Genomic DNA, 15548 nt, shown 5'->3' on the forward strand with positions numbered 1-15548 from the left:
GTGATCCCTCCAGGGAGTCCAAGGACTCATCGAAGGAGGGCACCTACTTTACAGCTCTCTGTCTCCGCCATTCAACCCATCAGCTACAACCAACCACAACTACCATCATCTACGCCAACGCCATCTACCGCCCACCACCACTAGTATTTCCACAGACAATCTCAAACATCCATGCCCACAGTGGGATTCGAACCCGCAGCCTTTTGACTGGAGAGTAGATACGCTAATCGCTCTGCCAACCAGGCCGGCAAATTCACGTGGTTAACGTATTCGCCCTCCAACCCAACAGGCTGCTGGTTCAAATCCCGCATGAATGTTTGTGATTGTCTTTAGATGGGGTATGAATTTCATTGCCGGGGTGTGAGACCATCTCTTCGCTTTATTGGACGGCTAAAATGGCCTTGAAAAAATTTCCATCTTTGGTCTGTAGAGCAGGGTTTCTGGACTATGGAAAAATATATGAAAACCTACAAAAATATATAAAATGAAAAAATCCTTAGCTTACCCACGCTACGAATGTGCTATATGAATGATGAGTACATAATAATAAGTAAATAAGGAATCAAGTTATTTATAGTTTGCATTGATGGTAAAGACACTGTTTTTTTTTTTTTTTTTTTTGTTACATCTTTCATTCAATCAGAAAGAGAGATAAAGAGAGGAAGGAAGGAAATAAGGCGAATTAAGTGTACTAGCTCGCATCGATAGGGGAGTTGGGAACAAAATTTAGTACGGAAACCCTTTGTGGACATATTGATTTCACACCTGAAATGTTATACAAACGGTGTCATAAGACAAGAGTGAGGCCAATTTCACAGACTGGCAACGATGCCACCTGGTGCCAGTTACGGTTAACAGACTGAAACAAATGGTTCCTTGCTCTAGTTTTCCCCCCTTCCCACCCCACCCCATAAAAAGAATGGCCAAACAACCGAAGTGTCTGCGTTTAAGGCTATTTTTAACACCCCCCATCCTCGTGCATTGGAATTACGTCTAAACTGGTTCAGTCACACTTTGATTCGGAGACAGAGAAAGAAGAAAAAGATCCGATTGGTTATACATGTTACACAACACATGAATAGTTTTCTACGCTACCTGGCACCTCTCCTATCTCGATGTTCTGCTTCTTGCAGGGCTGAATCACAAGTTAAACCCCCTTTTTTGTTGTTGTCCTGAAAAATTACTCTAAAAGGAAAGTGGAAAACAGGAATTAACAGACAAAAACACTTCGTTTCGAGGGTATAATTTTCATCAGAGACATTTAAAGTAATCTTCGAATTTATTTGAACTTCGAGTTCACGTGCAGATGAAAAAAAAAAAAAAAAGGAATCTTCAGGGGGGGGGGGCCGAGTAATTCAGCAACTTACGAAGAGAATAGAATTTTTGCTTCTTCGGAACCCTTCTTTATAATGTTCTATTTAATTATTTATTTTTTTTTTAAATTGGAAATGGTCAACCAAACTTACATTTAATCAATTGGATTGTGGGGATAACAAACTACTTTGTAACACTTTCGGCACTCGGAGTGGGTTAAGGATTCGATGATTCAGAACATCTAACTCTTTCACGTCTCCAGTGAGTAAGTTGGTGGTCTCATATTCGACCAACCAAACAGGCTAATACTTATAATAAGATCGATTGCTTTCTTCTGTCTTTAATGTCTGTACACCCTCTCTCTTTCTCTCTCTCTGACTGTAGCGATATATTATGTGAATCTCATCGACGAATGGTTATAAACCTATAGTGCATTGTTACCATAGGCAAGAGAGAGAGAGAGAGAGAGAGAGAGAGAGAGAGAGAGAGAGAGAGAGAGAATAGTTACATAATCTACTCTAGGGACTGGATTATCTCACTCTTGTTTTGATTTTCTTTCTCTCCTACGTTTCTAAAAACCTAACCTGGATCTTTTTCAAGTCATTTCAGTTCTCCTATAAGCGGAAGGACCCCATACCCTTTGCTTCATGAAAACACGAGTTCGAAATCCCTTCTAAGACTCGAAGTATAAATACTTTTCAACTGAAAGTGAATTGGGCAGACTTATAAAGAAGTGATGGTATTCCGACTTGCAGTCAACTGACCAGAGAATAATACGCAACTATTAGCCATTCATTCATCATTTAGCTTATAGCTTCCTCAGTGCAATTCTCAACAACAATATTCTCGTTGAAGAATAAAATGAAAAATGCACTCGCATTTCATTGTTGAAGAATGACACCGCGCATTACTTCCATGGGAAACAAAACTTAGAATCAAATCGTGTGAATGAAAAGAATTTTGGGATTCATTTCAAGACAAAGTTAGCGCGCTAGTTAGAAACATTTTTTTTTATCTTAGAAATGCGACCTTATATTTCTCATTATCTATTAATTAAGGACTATAATTAATACTTATTATATGTCAATTCCGTACAACAGAGGGTGCAGAACACCGATAGTACATTAGTGTCGTGTGTGGTTAAGGGAAAAGAAAACTATTGATAGAGTTCTTTGAAAGCTGAAGATTATACACTGCTTGCAAAGAAGTCAACGGATACCATAGTATGAGGAACCAACAGCCGTGGAGCCCACCTTAATAAGATATAGGACCGCTTTTCGCTGCGATGACTGCGGAAAGTACGGGGCATACTTTCCCAAATCTCCATTGATCGTTCAATAGCGATCAATGGAGATTTTAGACCATTCTTCCTGTAGGAATGTGGTGTGGGACAGGACACTTCAATAGGGTTGAGATCAGGCTCTGTGTCTGCCAGTCAAATATGACGACGTTCATGTCCACAAACCACGCAGTTACAGGGGCAGCTTTATGACACAGTACATTGTTTTGCTGAAAGAGACAATAGCCAGTCCCATAGAAACGCCACAAAGTAGGAAGAACTTAATTGTCGAATACCTCTGGGAGTTCAATGTTCGTGGCACATCACACCGCTACCTCCAAATCTCCTAGTTGGGGTTACGCAGTCTGTTAACAGACATTCAGTGGGCATTCCTCCCCCCCCCCAACACACACCCACACAAATCCATCTGCTTCTACGTCTGACTGTACACGCTCTTTGCACCACTGAAGACGACGCTGCATGTTGGTTCGAGTAATGTTAGGCTTGTTATGTTAGGAATCCGATGTTGTGAGCCTGGGTTCTGAATGTTTTTGTGCTGACCCGTATTCCAGTCGATTCCCAGAACTGACTATTTAATGTGGGCCGACGAGTGGTGGCTTATACCCATTCTCCTTCGAAGCACCCTATGATCAATTTCGGTTAGTATGGTGGGTCGTCCACTGCAGGTAGCACTTGTAGTCGACTCCCTGCACTTCCATTTCAGTACGGTATCGCTGATTGTTGACCTGAGATGGCCCAATTTGACTCGTTACATGGCACGATGCACCTTGCCCATGAGGATATCTGTCGACGTCTTTCCAAGCAGTGTAATTATTGGGAAGTACTTTGAGAAAGAAGGTCGTTTCTACACAAAGAAATGGATGGAATGAAACAAGAAAAAGAGAAGCAGATCCGATGGTTTGTTTGTGTTTATGTTCTAAAAGAGCATTGGACAGATGCTGCTCGTGTTTTAGTAGGCTTTAAGGAAGCAGAGGAACTGTGAGTGATACGTAAGTGGAGCAGCATTCGTGGAAATACCTGTAGAAGAAACACGGGACTGAAATGGAGCGTCTGTAGCAGTGGTTGAAGTGAGTCAGCGAGAAGGGATCACGGATCAGCTGAACTTCCCTCGTCTGGATAGCATCTGAAATATTTAGGTACTTTGTACACTGGTACAGACGTAGAAAGTATTTTAAGTTCGGAAGGACTTACAAATTGCACAAAGTTAGGCTAGTGGATCAAAAATACGATCTTCAGCTGCAAAGGACGCCAAGTTTTTTTTAGTGGTGAGGAAGCTATTGATGTGTTTATGCCAAGAAAGGCTAGATGACAATCCCAGGAGAGAGAGAGAGAGAGAGAGATATCTGATACTGTGTAATGATTTGTATATTATCATGAAGGAAGGTGAATTGAGATCCTTTTTTAGTGATAAAATAACACAGGACTGTGTTCGTTGAATATGACTCGGTTGTCCTCGTCCCATCGAAGAATGGCTACGAAGGTCTAAAACACTGGTTGTGCAGGTTTCATCCCTAATTCTGAGGTTTTATCTGTTGTTTATAAAGTCATCACCGAATTAATCATATGCTGCATGCTCAGTTTAATATTTTCTACAATGCATTCCTAGCGCGAATGTTATGCATCATTTGAAAAAAAAGAAAAAGTGTGATCTTGTTCAGATATAAGAATATAATCTTCGGCATCCGAAGTCGCCTAGTTTGCACTACTTAAAAGACACGGACTCTGCCCAGGAAACCGTATATTCGCTTTTTATTGATGCTTTTAGGTTTCACTAGCATGACAGCTGTTGGTTCTGATCAAAGACCAGTCGGAACCTTAAGAGGAGAAGAACCCTCTGTTCAATACCGTTTAAACCCCCATGTCATAAAAGTCATATTTTTTCATACGTGAACTCTTGGAACATAAATTAGGCTTTTTTTTTTTTAGCTCTCTATTCTAATAATTTATGTACGCACCCTCTGAGAGTTCATTTATGAAAAATAGAACGTTATGACATCTGGCTGCAATAACGATGACGGATAAGCAATCTCTTTAATTATAATAACTAAAATTCGCGTATTGCTAGATGAGTTTTTCTTGTTGTCATGGAAACGAGTACAAAAATTATTAGCAGAATTTTTGACTTGGATGAAAACATTTTGTAGTGACTATAAAGATATATAAAGATACTTTGTATAATGACTATTACGATATTTGTAGTATCATATTTTAATTGTAATATCATACTGTACAAAACTGAAAGGTGTGTAAGTTAATTTTAATGTTTTAGAGTAAAAATTTTAACTATATTAGATTTTAATTTTAAATAATAGTTAAAATATAAAATACACTCTAATTTTTAAGTAAAATAAACGTTATCATAAAGTATTATGTCACTAAAATTTATTTATTGGTGTTTATGAATGAAAAAGATAACATAAAATTGATACTTAAACATAGTTCCGTGACTAGTTTCGGAACCATGAAATAATTCCGAGACTAGTCACACCTTCCCCTCCTAGGACACGTCCTGTAATTTAGGATATCGTTATGATTTAATAAAACTCCACTTAAAAAAGAGACTTAAAATATTCATTATGAAATGGCCAGTTCTAACTTAATATGTTTAGAAATGGTTCCATTTCTAAACATATTAAGTTAGATTTTTAAAATTAAAAATTAAAAAGTTTCAGGTTGATTTTTGTTGATTCCATGAAATATTAATTGAATCATGATTTCTCCTTCGTCTGGTTAGGTGAATCATTAACAACACCGAAAACCAACCGATGCTTAGACACTTGTCTTCGAAATGACAGACTCTGTAGCGATGCTGCAAGATTCTTTAAAATTAATTTATTTTATTACGTATCTGTTAAAGAAAACAAAAATGATGCAAAACGATCACGTCCTTTAGCAAATGGACTTTTTTTTGTATAGCCAAGGCATTTATTATCAACAATAACTGAACCGAGAACGGGTCTTAGTAAATTATAGTTGGCTTAGCGTATTAATTGATGACCATAACACAGAATCTTGCTAAGAAATATAATCTAATATAAGGTGAGCAGGCGTTCTTGATTTTATTTCACCTCCTGTTAATTACGTATCTAGTTAAAAACAAAATTAATCTTAAATACTATGTGACAATATTTGTGACAAGCACGCAAAATAAGTCATTGTAGACTAAAAACTTCTTAATAAGTCAGAGAGAGAGAGAAGAGAGATGAAAATCAACAATAAATAATGAGAAAGAAGGGCGAAAGAAAGTTGGGGAGAGAGAGAGAGAAGGAGGGACAGTGTGTGTGTATGGGAAAGATAAATTGAAAGAATGAAGGTGTGTTTAGGATGGAGGGACACTGGCCTAAGGCAAAAAGGGAAAGTGTGTGAGAGAGAGAGAGAGAGAGAGAGGAGAATCCAAACTGTGAGTACTATAAGAAAGAAAGAAAGTTGTAATGGATACTTGACAACATAAAAGAAATGAAGACTTTAGATTACAATGAAAGAACATTTGCCCTACAGTCACACAAAAACACTGACGATTTTTTTTCCCCTCCTGTTTAACAAGCCATAAGCTACTTTACATCACCATCGGGCTCAGTCAGTCCGCTGTTGATCAAGATTTATTTTTCAAGAGCACGTAACACAAACCATCTCAAATAAAGTGTCTTTGTTCCCAAAGCGAGTAGGTAATGCTGCAGTCAAATATTAGGCTTAACCGCAATTTGTGTTATTCAAAGCGGTGAATGTACATGTTAAGCACTCTCTTGTTGACACGAATTCCTTTTTATCTCATCTCTCTCCTGCCTCTCCGGCACATAAATTGTCGTCAGGAGAATTAAGGATTCGGAAAAACGTGATGATATCACAGAGGTACGTTTCAACATCCCTTTTCTCCCCCTCTTTGGAAACTCCTGTCGATGTTCTCCACTTTATCTGAATCTAAGTCTGCGAGTGAAATGTATTTACCGGAGATCTTTTTGCTTCCATTAACCCAAGCCGGGCAGCTTTAAACAGGATCTTCCGCCCCCCCTTTTTTTTTCACAAAGCTATACATAGAAGAACGTGGAGTAATTTTTAAAATTCGATACCGTTTCCTAGGGGTAGTTCCTTGCAACAAAATGAAATACAAGACATATACACATTTTTTTTTTTTTTTCTCGTCAGGTCATCGATGTGATTTGCTCCTGCACTGACGTGGACCAAAAGATTTGATTTTTGTTTTATTCGTTCTTCGGATGATTACTTAATAAAAAGACATCTGTTCAGTCATTTATCATCCATTTGTCAGTCCGGCAGATAATGACAGCTCGCTCAGAACAGTTGCCCCTGTTTTTATCATTATTTCTGACAGATCAGCTACTACCATTCGTTATCCGTTTTCTGCGAATCATCCCGATTTAACGACCCTGTAGGAATCACTCGACTTTGGAAAAGATGCTATTTCGTATTGTACAAGATGAGAACCAAGTCAGCCAAGAAACTATGTCACACTTCTTTCGTTCGAGATTTTTCTTTTCATAACGAGGGACCGAAAAAAAACTAAACAGATAGAAGACTGCATTATGATATACACTTGCATTATAAGAGGGGAGAGAGAGAGAGAGAGAGAGAGAAAGAAAAAGAAAGAAAGAAAGAGAGCCTGCAGCGAAAGATCTACACAGAAGCGAGCTACAGATACCAATTCGTGAGAGAGAGAGAGAGAGAAAGAGAGAGAGAAAGAGAGAGACGAATGCCAGGAGAATAAAGAAGAGACACCTTATGTATGTAAGTATAATATTCCGTGTACTGAAATATCACCAACTGAGTCCCAATAGCAAACGTGTAACTCAAAGAAATACTTCGATCTCAATGATGATTGATTTTTAATAATGAGCGAGTCGTTTTTCTCTCAACCCTACCCCCTGCCAAACGTTATTAGCCTACATTGTGGGTGGCTGAGGATTAGATAATCCAGAAACGGTGCTCACACAGACTAAAGTTAAAACTTTTTTAAACCTTTTCAAACATCCAATAAGCAAGATGGAGCTATTCGTGTAAAAACATTCGCAAAACTCTCACGTTCACAGTGGGATTGAATCCGCAGTCTTCGTTTGGCGTGATATGCTAACCACTCAGCCAACCAGGCCAGTAAACGTTTGTGGGTGATATGAATATTACCGAGATGAAGATATGTGGATGAGGAAATGATGACATGTGGGGATGAAGAAGCATTGATAAACGGAGAAGAGATGATGATGACGAAGATCAAGATATATATACACATCAAATAGCACTGTCAATTCTATTACAGATATCGAATGCAAGAATATTCTTCTGTTGCTTTGTGGATGTGTGGCGACAAAATAAACAGTTGTTCCTGATTATCCACTCAAGTTGTCCAATTAAGATTACAGTTTATAATATTAGAAATAGTCCGCGCGGTTAGCCTAGTGGCTATGCGCTTTTCAACCCCATGCCTGAGAAAGGAATGTCCTGGGTTCGATTCCCGTCGCCGACGTGAGGAGCTTAAGGCTCTTTCTCAGACATAGCCAAGTTAGTCGGCCGTGGACACAGCAGGGTTTTTCTCCCAAAAACAGGCAAACCAACCCCCCCTGAACACACGCAGCTACAGCCATAGAATATACCGGGAGGCATAGGGTTAGTCACATTACCCTAGGGACGGGTACGACTAACAAGGGCTTAGTTCTGTAACAGGCCAGTAGGCCTAACACGTAGGAGGGAGAAGAAGAAGATTAGAAATCAACATTCTTGTCAGCTTTATGAGAAAGGCCTCCTTTACACTACTGTGTCATTTTCCTGAGATCAGATCCCACCTGGCGGAAATAAATCAGGTCTTTGAACGTCTAAGCTTTGCTCGAGGCAACTAGGTTTTGTCTCGATCTCTTTAACTCGGGATTTTCCTTCTGCAAAACAGACAAACGAATGTTTTGAGCATTCGCAATGGATAGATAGATAAAAGAAACTGTGCACACATGGCTAACTAACCTTATTCTGTCAGAATTCGATTTAGAATGTTTTGTAAAGATAGTCACAGACAACTAGATCTTTATAAAGAAAAGATCAATGGTGAGAATATATAAATGGAGATAATTCTATCAGTATTTATAATTTTATTAATAAATATCTTACATTTAAATATATATGTTAAGCTGTATTTCTGAGGATATCACAATTCCATGGAATATTATTTTGTCCGAACAGATGTGATGTTATATTAAAACTATATAATTCTACTTAATAAATTTCTTCTATCCTTCCATTCTCTTCTTTCCTTTTTTTAAATTTATTTTAATGATCTGCAGATTCTAGCTAAGAAAAAAAGATTTTGTTCGTTCTGGCCTACCTAGAAGGTACGTAAAAATGAAGATAGTTAATGATTCGGTGTGATCCTTCCGAAATAGCTAACAGACCGATTTGTTGTGCCTGTGTGTGTGCGCGCGTGCACCCTCACACACACAGGAAGAAAAAAAAAACTTTTTTTTTTTTTTCGAAAATCGCATCTTTTTGTACACAAGAACAAAACGTAAGTTTTCTCTTAGTTTGAAGGTTATTCGATTCCTTTATCCAAGTAAAAATTGCGAGCATTATATCAATCTGTTCTGGGGAAAAAAAATAAGATTCTTTTGAAATGAAGTAAAAAAAAAAAAAATTAAGACTTGGGGGATAAAGAGAGAGGTGGATTGACCTATGAGAACGAGGAAGGAGTTGGAGAGGGGGTGGGGGAGATTGGTAAGACGATAGCGTAAGAACGAATGCCAACCAGAGCGGTAATACGAGCATCATAAAGGTACAATAAAAGTGATCAAGAACTGGAGGCTAATTCGTTGAAGTCTGGAGTCAAGATGATCATAAAAGATGAAAAGCTAGATGACATCGGATCAAAGGTCTTCAGAAAAAGAGCGGTTTCAAGTTCTGACACAACTGCAGTGTGGCTTAATAGCCCGGAGATTTTCGCCTCTAATGAAGAAACCGGATCTCTTGCGATCGTCTACAATTTCCGCTCATGATCAGAGTGTTGCAGCTTTTAGTGTTGGAGCAGACGAGGCTCGTTGTTTGATGGGTGCATTTTTTTGAAATAAATTATCCCCGATCGAAATACTCCTCATTAACTGATTGGCCCTACTTGAGCTGGATTTAGATAATTGGAGACCGAAACCATACTTTCCGTATACGGCTTTAACGGATCGAGTTATAAAATGTGGGAGCTCGGAGGAAGCGGGAGTGATCGTCAGCGTTAAACACGTGTCGTAAACAAAGACGTTAGGAGTAATTTTGCTGATTAGAGATACGTTTTTAGTGGCGCTCACGAGAGTTCAACTGATTCTCGGCGTGATGTACGGTATTTCCCACTGGTGATCGATCTATGGAGAGCGGGAGATAGCATGTGCTGCCATCTATTATCGAATTATCGAATAACCCATATTAGGCTATTGCCTCTAACTGTCCAATAAAAGGATTGTTTTGACGCTTACCGAAGGATTTACGTCTTTTGTTATGGATTTTTTTTTTACGTCACTTTTTTTTTTTTTGCTGTTCCCATGAGAAAATTTACTGTTGTTTGCACGTGGCTTGATTTGTGGCGTGCGCTCGGCACCAGAACGTCTATTGTTTTTGCGTCATCTGCACTTGATGCAAATTGTGTTTCAATTGTTCTGAGAGCTCTTTTTTTTCGTTTGTTTTTCTTTTCGTTCGTTCTGCATCGCGTCACTGCTCATATGAGTAACCACTGGCGAAAATTTTATGGCTCTTCTTCATACATGAAGAAGTAAACGTCTTAATATGTACACATTCGTAGACACTGAAGGAAAGCAAACATATATTATTCTGACTGTAACTCTCTCTATCTCTCAATTAGTAGCTAATTCTTTTTTATCTTCTGATCTTCGTACTTTTTTTTTCAGCGTTTTATCTATAGTGTTGTCTCTTCATCCATTAACCTGTTCAATTTTTTTTATTTAAGGTTCTCTGCCTCTATTCATCTTCTTTCCCCTTATCTTTATGGATTATCTCACGATACATTTAATGGATATTTTTTATTTTATTTTTATTTATTTTTTATTTAACTCGATAAAATATGCATTGGAAGATAGGCAACAAAAGGACTATTTATATCACAGAATGTGCCACTGAACTTCAAGATACACGGTTATAAAATAATAGTAATAATAATAATAATGTAGTGGAGAGGATGAGATGTATTTAGCGCAGTAGAGTAGTGTGCCCTTCCACGATGAGTCCGTGGACTCCTTGGAGGTGTCACGTAATAATAATGATAATAATATACCTTCGTAGCATTTTTGTCTGAACTTTCAGTCTCACAGTGGCACATTCTATGATATTGTTTATCATAAAATTGATTTATTTTTGTAACCAAAGTTCAGAAAGGATTACCCAAATCACTTATTCTATTTCTTATTTATTTTTCCCCATTGTTCTGTACTCATTTCATAGAATATCTTTTACCTTCACAACAATCAAATCTGGCATTCTTAGTCATGTTTTTTTAAGTTTGTGTCCGAAAACTAATTGAAAGAGCACGGCATCTCTCTTGAGTTCAAAAAAAGTTAGATGCAAACCTCATTGAGAACATTTTAAAGATTTTTTTGACAGAAATGAAATATAGTCCCGAACCCAGATGACAGGATTTTATCCCCTATCAGTTTATTTGCTATACTCCAATGTCATACCTCAGCTTAATATTTTTAGTAAACCTCCCAGAAAAAAAAAAAAGTTAAAATTCCGATGTGTATAAAAAATTACTTTTCTTAGAATTATTCGATCCTTTACGTGTAATTTTTAAAGTAAAAAAAAAAGAAAGAAAAGTCTAAAGAACTGAAAACTTTAAGTGAATATTGTTTTCATTTATTTAAGTAATTTTATTGGAGTCTGTGGCAAGAGTGTCGTGATGTTTATGCGGAGGAATTTTTATAGGATGCATACCCATGAAATTGATATATACTCTCCCATAAGGGGAGGGGTGGGTTGCAGCGGAGGAATCTCAGACAGCCTGATGCATCTAATTCATCCTAAGATGGCAGGAACGAAATCTGCAATATAAAACTTTCGGGTTAAGCCTGTGAATGTATTTCATTTGATCTATTGATGACGTCATTGCTTGCGTCATATATTATGCATGCATGTTTCGATTTTGAGACATAAAAAAAGTCGTCTTTCCTACCTTAGGTTCGTTTCTCTAGATAAATATGGATAAGCAACCTGATTATTGTTCCCTTAATGGGAGAAAGGAGATCTTCCCGACGCCCTCTTTCGGATCCTCTGTCGATTCAAAAACCATTCGAAATTTTTCTCAAAGATCTTCAGAAACACAGCTCGCATCCCGTCACCACCCAACTTCAAATTCCACCGTGTTCCCCCCCCCCTTTTTTTTTTCATTTATTTTCCCCCCATCTGTTTCTTTGCCATCGCATATGCTATGACATCTGAATGTATTTTGCAAACTTCGTGAAGCACCAATTGATTTTGTTTTGTCTGTCCGTACGCAAGTTATTGTTGGATACAATGTATTAAAAGTTACAATTTGGAATCTTCATCATAATTTACGATGCCATATCAATTTTCGTTTCAGTCGGTCCATTTGAGGGAGGTCAAAGGAAACAAAACGTGGCAGAATATTTCAGTTGAAATAACTCTACTGTGGGATGAACAGAATTGAATATAAAATCGGGATTTTGAATGTGTATTAGAATATGCTCACGCGATTCAGTTTGGGTTTCAGTCGGGTTATTTTTATTGGCAGAACTTAGTAGTGGTGGCTCATTACTTGAAATTGTGGGGTGCTGCAACTTTCGAAATATACATACACACTGTAAGTACAGTGTATACGTGTTTGGATAAAATATCAAAATTATGGTAACAATTAAAAAAAAATTCAACATGAAACAATATTGTTTATTATCGATAAAATCATACAGTTTAGTATAATTCAAAATTATGTAAAAATAAAATCCATTATCATAATCCCAATAATGTTCTAAAATAAAAACTATAACAAATGTTACGTTTTTAATTGTAATGTCCAAATATTTAAAGAGACGGAGTAAACACGATAAGCACTACGAACACTCTACTACTGGCGCAAACTGCATATAAACAACAATGGAACTGCGCGACGGACAGTGCCGCATTACGCTCATAGCTCACATGTGCATATGCTTGCGCGCGTAGCAATATGACACTGTGATAAACACAGTGCTGCTAACGTCTTTTGTCCTCCTAAGTGCTACAAGATGGATTTTTATTATTTTTTTATACAAAATAAGATAACTGTATAGGATTGTTGATGACAAAACTAAATATTACAAGCAAATATAAATAAATTAATAAATATATTTATATATCGAGAAAAATTGGGGGTGCTGCAGTTCAGCAGTGCCTATGCACGAGCCGACCCTGAATAATTCCGAACTAGACGAATGGATGATTTATGATCTCCTTTTAAATTTGTCGAATGGTTTCACTTAGGCCAGATTAGGCAATTTTATTATAGAGATTCCAAAAATAGTTCTAGGTTCTATTGTTTTGATTGCTAATGACGTCACAATACGAACAAGAATCCCACTAATTTTCCATTGTCGCTCTTCTTGTTTGTTTGTGCTTAGTTTTTATTTTTATTTTTATCCTTTCTTATTTCTTCCACTTCTTTTAATTTGTTCTTTCTTTTGCTCTTTCTCTCTCAAAGATACATATAATTTGATCCTTTATTTCTGCACTCATATCCAAATATTCGTATCCCTATCACCGGATCAATATCTCCATAACTATTTATATTTTGATTACATGAGGGAAAACTTACTCACCACTTCTTACGATGATTTCCAATAAAAAAAATTAAAAAAAAAAACTTGTATTTCTCCCACCTAGCAAGGCCAAGGGCGTTCAGTCTAATATATTTATCAACCAAATAATCCTACACTGAAAACATCAATTGTTTACACAGACGCTGCACATTACCGGAGGAGTAGGGAGGATGGAGGGGGGGGGGATGATGATGTAGATGGAAGGCAAATGAAGTAAAAAAAGAAGCACCCTATAGTTTAAGTACACGTCAATGATATCGGCATACAGAAATGAAGCTTTAAATTGTAGTTAGATTAGCGGTGAAGGTGCTTATCGGTGTATATTAAAGTGATTACTTCGAAGGCTTTGAAGGAAGCCATTGATAAAGCTGTCAGGAAGGACTGGTAGGAGCGTCTGAACGTTCCTCTGTAGATAAACATTAAATATCAGTCATTATCCAGCCAATAAAAGCCGTTCTAATTTCGCTAGCAAAAGAGAGAAGAAAAAAAAAAAAAGCACATACAAAATCTAAGAATCGAACTAGATGGATTAAAGTTTAAAACTCTATTTTTCGGAGTAGGAGGAAAAAAAATAGGGGGGAAGGAATTGGGGGGGGGGAGAGAATGCAGCTCGAAACGGTGTAGTAGTCATCAATCACTGTCGGAGACATGATCGACTCCCGACTCTATCTCCGCAGTTAGCACAGATGTCGGTATATGACGTAGTGTTTCTGTGCCGTATTCCAATTCTTTGTTCGTGTTCTGCGCTCGAGGTATTTTTTTGAAAAAAAAAAAAAAACAAAAAAAAGCACATCAAACAATTAAAATGTTTGACTGTTTTTCGGACTTATTTGACTTCCAGTTACAACCCTTGATGGGTTACGAAGTGGGGGTGGAGGACAAGTGGCCATCAGGAAGCGAAATAGAAAACTAAACGATGAAAAAAAAAAACAAAAAAAACCAGAGTATATTAATTGAAAGAATTATTTAAACGTACGCCTGGTACGAGGGTATAAAATCGGTAGAGCTGCAAATGTTATCGAAAGTTTTTCATTTGGTTGATTGGTTTGTGATGATGTCTCGGCAAGTGGATGTAATGAGTCGCAAGATGGATCCTAAAAAATTCATCCAGTGAAAACCGATTTTAATGTCTTTTTTTTTTTTTTTTTTTCATAAAGGAAATAAGAATGCATTTTTATCTTCTTTCAAATGGGAAAAATGTTAAACCCAAAATTTATTTAAACAACTCCTATAATCAGCAATAAGACTTCAAAAAAAGCCTTTCTTTCTACACGTTCCCCTTTTGATTGAAAGGCCTACGTTCGAATCCAAAGAAATCTTCATATGGAAGCTTTCAACCGACTGTGAGTTGTCCGGTCTCGTGCGGTGGAAGTAAGGTTTTTATCACCTGAAACTCGAGTTTTTAACGCAGATATGGACCAGACAATGCACTCGATTAACAGATATAATACGTTGTTATCAGCTTTAGTTTCTTCGTCCGTAGTTCAAACAATCAAACTTTGCATGCTCTTGTAAACTCTGCACCAAATAATGGTCTGTCATCTCTTCATAAAGAAATGAACCGAAACTTCGTAACAATCCTTTTTCCTTGAGTTGTTTGAAACGATCGTAACTGTGAAGTAATTGACTTCTTTATCCTTTTGATCTGTACCAAGTTTTGAAGACGATTTATATTTTTCGACGCAAGCAGTCCTTTTAGGAACAGTCACAAAACATATCGAAGCTCGATAAAATGTTTTATAAATAAGCAATGCAAAATCGTAGCCATTTCATCACTCAAACTCAATCTTTCCATTTCATATGCTGATTTCATATTTTGTTCGGTTTCACTTGACTTAGCTGTACCGTTTCGAATCTATTTTGGATTTTCTTCAGGAACTCGCTTGAGATCTGAAATACCTCAATAGTTAGTGTCTGTTGAAAGCGTTATTTATGCTAATTGAGGGAGGACTGCTCCAGAGTCTATACTTGACGTGGTGTGTGTGTGTGGGGGGGGGAGCATATATAGTTTCTTTCCCGATCATGTTTTCTTTTAGGTAGTGCAATGCCGGGGTTTTTCGTCAAGAAGAACGACTTCATATAATTGTATGATTAGTGCTGTCCCCCCCCCCCTCCCGCCCAGTTTGCTGTAAGTCGGT

At 37.4% G+C, this 15548-nt stretch overlaps 1 protein-coding gene across 1 annotated transcript in view; it reads left to right on the forward strand.

Moving 5' to 3' along the window:
* The window catches only part of LOC150107639 (uncharacterized), a 192569-nt gene that overhangs the window by 51481 nt on the left and 125540 nt on the right, over positions 1–15548 (forward strand). The gene's annotated exons all lie outside the window — the stretch shown is intronic.

This window comes from Typopeltis vanoorti, chromosome 4, assembly GCF_054136105.1.
Source record: "Typopeltis vanoorti isolate ZY-2024b chromosome 4, IOZ_Tvanoo_1.0, whole genome shotgun sequence".
Taxonomy (NCBI): Eukaryota; Metazoa; Arthropoda; class Arachnida; order Uropygi; family Thelyphonidae; genus Typopeltis; species Typopeltis vanoorti.